This window comes from Octopus sinensis, linkage group LG20 (assembly GCF_006345805.1).
Source record: "Octopus sinensis linkage group LG20, ASM634580v1, whole genome shotgun sequence".
Classification (NCBI taxonomy): Eukaryota; Metazoa; Mollusca; class Cephalopoda; order Octopoda; family Octopodidae; genus Octopus; species Octopus sinensis.
Window position 1 is genome coordinate 31,983,245 of NC_043016.1, and position 6,000 is coordinate 31,989,244.

General features: G+C 36.9%; 1 protein-coding gene across 1 annotated transcript in view; it reads left to right on the plus strand.

The window, feature by feature from the left end:
* LOC115222581 (ubiquitin-like protein 3) overlaps positions 1-6,000 on the plus strand; it is an 80,013-nt gene that overhangs the window by 51,955 nt on the left and 22,058 nt on the right. The gene's annotated exons all lie outside the window — the stretch shown is intronic.

The following is a 6,000-nucleotide window of genomic DNA, read 5'->3' on the forward strand; positions in this document are numbered from 1 at the left end:
GTGATATAATGAGAGATGTAGGAGTGTGGCTCAGAGTGGAGTGGTGTGGGGGATTGAGAGCAAAGCAGATAAGAGGTGTTAAGGACAGAGTATAGCAGAGGAAGGTGAGAGAGAGCAATGGCAGAAGGCACAGAAAGCCAGTGATTTGTGGAAACAGTGGAAGGAAGGGGAAGATAATGAGGAATGGAAGTGGTTGTGTGGGGATAGTATGTTGTTATTCTGCTCTCAGGTGATGATTTCAGCAGCTAAGTAGTACCATAGTCAGAGAAGATACAAGTGTTAGGGGCTAAGGTATTGGAGAAAAGCTTGATAACCCCACCAACCATAGGGTATAATTTCTGCTATGGTGGTTGGGTTTTCTCGACCACAGCAAAATGCCAGTAATCTCCTACTTCTAATACTTCATCCAATGTCTTCCTGTATCTCCATCTTCTACAAGTTCCATCTACTTTAAGCAATTAACTCTTCTTTATGCAACTCTCCTGATCCATATTCATTACATGACCAAACCAGTGAAGCCTTCTCGCTTGCACACTAAATCTAATTTCTCTAATGCCTAACTTTTCTCTCAGTATGCTAGCACTTTGTTACATGAGTGCTGATATTGCAATCCAACAGAGCACACATGCTTCATTTTTTTCTAGTCTTTGTATGTTCTCCGTATTTAGGCCCCACATCTCACTACCTTGTAACAATTGCAGTTTGTACACCAGCATTATATAATTTTCCTTTTATTTGGAGAGGCCTTTTGCTGTCAACAGAGGTAAAAGTTCTATGAATTTTCTCCTTCCTCATCTTATTTTAGCAACTATTCTTTTAGGACAGTCGTCTCTACTGCTAATTAGGTCACCTAAGGAACAGAAATTATCAATTACCTCTAGAGAGCTTCCAGAATATTTGAGAAAATGTATTTGTGTATCTGTAGTCTTTATGACACCTATGCACCTTCCACACACAAACACTTCTTTCTCCATTAACCTTCCTATAATTCCACTGAGCCTCTTGTATGTCCATGGCTTACACTAGGTATACCATATGAAATTCCTGTCTGCTACATACTGAAAGGGCCATTCACCTGAAGGATGTTAAGCTTTGTCTATTTTCTTGTTTACTAGAACTTTAGTCTTTGCTAAGTTAACTCTAAAACCCTTCAGTTCCAAGTTTTGCCTCCACACCTGGAGTTTCTAACTCTGTTACAGCTTCTGCTATGAGAGTGAGATCATTGGTGTAATAGTTGTTTCCAAGGGCAGCCAGTCTAAAATTCCTCAATCATCATCAGGAGGACAATGATGAATAGGAGAGGACTGAGATCTGAGCCCTGATGAATGCCTACCTGTACACTAAATTTGTCACTGTACTTATGGTTAACTTTTACCTTACTGACGGCACCCCAGTCCATGGCCTGTACAGTTTTGACAAGCTATTTGTTTATCTTTAGCTTCCTCATTGCCCACATATCACAGAACAAGGATTTTTCTAGGTCAATGGATGTTAGTTACAGTGGTTTATTCTGAGCTAAATACTTTTCCTGTATTCATTTGACTAAAAGATAGTGTCAGTAGTACTTCTCCCTATCACAAAGCCAAACTACATTTCATCTACTCTAATTCTGTTCCTGATTAATTGGGTTGTAACTATCTCTGTAACTTTTATGATGTGGTCCACTAATTTGATACTTCCATAATTACTTCTGTCTTTACCCTTTAGCAGCTGACTATTATGCTGCTACACCAGTCATTGTGGACGGCACCTTCTTGAATAAGCTAATTAACTACATGGGTAACTAGACTGTATCCTACTTCACCAGGTATTTTAAGCATCTCGGCAGTAATTCCAAATGGACCAGAGACTTTCCTTGTCTTCATATCCTTAATTACTTTATCTGTCATACTGCTGTCAGCTAGAATAGCTGGCCTCTGTTGGGTTCACATATGCGGGGGGGGGGGGAGGAGGGCTCCCATTCATGAAGTTACTTAGATTTAAGAAACAAGACACGGTAGATATGCTCTTGTAAATTGTGAGCCAGTGCCATATCTAGTTGGCTACTTCACGTCAGCTTAACTAAATCATCTCTTTTAATGTCCATCTTTCCATGCTTGCATGGGTCAAATGGAATTTGTTGAGGAAGCAGATTTTCTACACCCAGATGACCTTCCTGACCCCAACCCTCACCTGTTTCCAAGCAAGGAAATTTTTTCCCATGGTCAGACACACACTTTCCATGATTGTGATGTTCATTTAGAACCATCACGTAATGTCAAGCATGGGTGAAATCCACCTGCCCACCCACCCATCCACACACACACATATGCGCTTGGCAGGCTTTCAGTTTTTGTTTTACCAAATTCACTCAAGTCTTTGATTGGCCCAGGACTAGATAGACTCTTACCCTGAGGTACCATACAGTGGGACTGAACCTGAAACCACATGGCTAGAAGACTGGCTTTTTAACCACACAACCATGCATGCATCTAATGCAGAGAAAAAAAAAACCTAATAAAACAGAGACTATAAATTTTTTGTATTCATAAACATGTAAATTCTTTGAACTTCCTAATAATTATTAACTTGCTGCGTATCATAGAGGACAAAACAAGAAGGGAAGTTAAGTATGACTCAAACCCTTATCTAGTATATATATATATATATGAACAATAAGATATTGGTATATCTCATGACCATATCTAATCTCTTTTTCTTATCACCAGATTCACTTGAAAATTCACAAATGTATTCCATGCCCAAACTTAAGGTTGATCATTGCTTACTGTAATTTATATGTAGTTTTGAACTTTAATTATGTAAACAATCACGTAGAGGAAACAAACGAAAAAGATAAGGTTGATAATTACAATATAAGAATTTAAAATTCCTTATTTTTAGTCAAAACACACACACACACACACACACACACACACACACACACACACACACACACCACACACACACACACACACAATTGAGGAGTAATTATATAATAATTTTTGAGATTATAGAAAAGGCTTTAGAAATGCCATAAAATTTAGTGGTATTGATTTTTCAAGTTATCTTGGTAAAAATCAGCATTTGTATCTCCCCCATTCCCCAGTTTAAAAATTTCCTTGTTTGTTAACAATGTAATTAGATCACTTTATGGAATTTCTTCAAATTAAGAATTATAGTTTCTGACTTTAACAAAATTAAATGCTTTTATTTTATTTTTGAGAAGTTATCATTTTAGGAAATAAGTGCTACAGTATCAGAGAACATGCCTTGTAGTATTTTTTTTTTTTTGGTTCTTTATGATTGTACATGAAGACACATGGCTTTGTGGTTAGGATGTTGCACTCATGATTTGCAAGGTTGTGGGTTTGATTCCTGAACTGGGCAGTAAGTTAGTCCTTGAGCAAAGTACTTCATTTCACATTGCTCTAGTGCTGTGTGGGAATTGGTATGTCAAAGGATAGTCCCAACATTGTCGTTAAAGGCAACTAAAAGAGGTTTGCACTCCTACCTTGTAAAACCTTCACCAGAGAGACCCATGGGTTGGAGGGCTGTCATCTGAGTGGTGCAAAGATGTCACCTGTTAGGGTTTGGGAATTACCAACATGGTGGATGCAGCAATGTGCTGTTACAGCACTTGCGCCCCAGCTTAGCTTTTTATTCCCTCAGAGGCTGGGGTGGGGGTGTCAGTGTTTTCAGCTAATCCTACTCCCACTCCACATCAAATTTGTTGGCTTTGTTCATAAATTAGAGACAATATTGTATTTAGTTTGATCCTTAATCCGACTTCAAACACTGTTGTCTTTTGTTCTTGGCTTGACATAAGTTACTTGTAATATAATATTACTTAAGTAAATTCACTAATTGCCTGTGTGGCTAAGACGTTTGCTTTGCAAAGGCAAACAGGTAGTTCTGGGTTCAATCCCACTCTGCAACACCGTTGGCATGTTTTCTCTCACTGCCTCAGATTGACAGATCTTTCGCATATGGAACATCATAATCAAAACTGTGCAAAAGCCATTGTGTGTATGAGAGTCTGCTTTTGTTTTTACTATTTTGGGTGCTCCTTGAGACATCTTTCTATGGTGAACCCTTATTTTCATGTTTGAACCCCTAGCTGCTGAATATTTTTCACTTGTGTGATAGGTGTAGGCATCACTACAGGCACAGCTGTGGTTATGTTGTTAAGAAGTTTGCTTCTTAACAATATAGCCATGTATTGCTTTGGATTCAGTTCACACTAGAATTTGTTTGATGGAAACCGAAAGAAGCTTATCGTGTATATATTAGTGACAGAGGCAGTATTACTACCAAGAGGTAATATTTATCCCCACTTAAACATGGATGTTCTGTTAGGACAAACTTTACTGCAGTTTCTCACTCACACACACACACGCATATATATATATAATCAAAATAAGCAACAAGGATATCCAGAGGTAATGCAGTACAATCGTTTCATGCAACTTCATTTAATTGAACAATGCAAACATTACATCAATTTAAAATGCAGAGCAAACTTCAGCTGCATAAAAATATAACTATACAAATGAATCCTTCAAATTTAACTAAATTCTATATTTTTATGCAGCTGAAGATTGCTCTACATTTTAAATTGATGTAATATTTGCATTGTTCAATTAAATGGAGTCGCATGAAACGATCATACCGCATTACCTCTGGATATCCTTGTTGCTTGTTTTGATTATAATCACCCCATTTTGAATTATATGGATAATACCATACTAAATTCTGGTGCCTTTAACTTAAGTACCATATTCATCTGAATCTAAATTTTAATGAACTTTATATATATATGAGAGAGAGAGAGAGAGAGAGAGAGGAAATAATTAAGATTCAGTTGAATTAGGTACTTAAGTTGAGGCACCAAGTCAGTCCTCGCAGCTCGTAGCTGGTTGAATAAAAAGCAAATAAGTAACAAGGATGTCCGGGTATTAGTGCATTAGGGCCGTTTCAAGTAGTTCCATTTAATTGATCAATGCAAACATTACATCAATTTGTTAAAAAATTTTAATAGAGTATCCTGTAGGTTGGAAATCTATATGAGAATGGAGGAGAGTGGTTTATTTCAAATTGATGTAATGTTTGCATTGATTGATTAAATGGAGCCACTTGAAACAGCCGTAATGCACTGATATCTGGACATCCTTGTTGCTTATTTGCTTTATATATATTATACATACATATAGCATGCATGACTGTCTAATTGAAACATGCTTGTTCTTTTTTTTTTATGTTTTCTCTTTCCTCATCCCTCCCCTCTGTAGAAGAACATAAGCTTGAAACATTAGATTTCTTCCAGTTTTCTTGAGTGTCAACCTAATACACATTGTTTCTTTTTTTGTTTTTTACCTTATCTTCATGTGTGTGTGTTTTCCTTGTATTATATATATATGTATGTATATATATATATATATATATATATATAATGTGTGTGTTTGTGCCTCCTTGTCTTCACTGCATGGGATAGTTATAAAGAGTGTTATTTCCATGCAAGCAAAGTTCCTTGTTTCTGGTCATTCATGGGATAACAACACCTTGCTGCAAACGAGGGAGAGTTGAAGAAAAGAAGGGAAATAGTCTCAACAAATTGTCTCACTCCTGCAAGCATGATGGTGACAATGATTAGTACACAAATGTTACAACTGGTCAGGTGATGTCATTGCGAAGAAATGTGGGGTCAAGTATACATATACAAGTGTGTGTGTATATGTACAAATATGTATATATATGTTTATTGAATGAATGCTTAATAGTACATGGCATGCTATACAAGCTCAATTGACTATTCTGTAATCAGAAACGTAAAAAAATAGTAGCTTTCATTTATATCCTGTTTATTAAATTATACACACGCACGCACACATATATACACTGTGGCACCTTGAGCAAGTGTCTTCTGCTATAGCCTCGGCTGATCAAAGCCTTGTAACGAAAATTGAAAGAAACCTGTTGTATATATATATGTGTGTGTGTGTGCGTGCACGCATGTTTGTG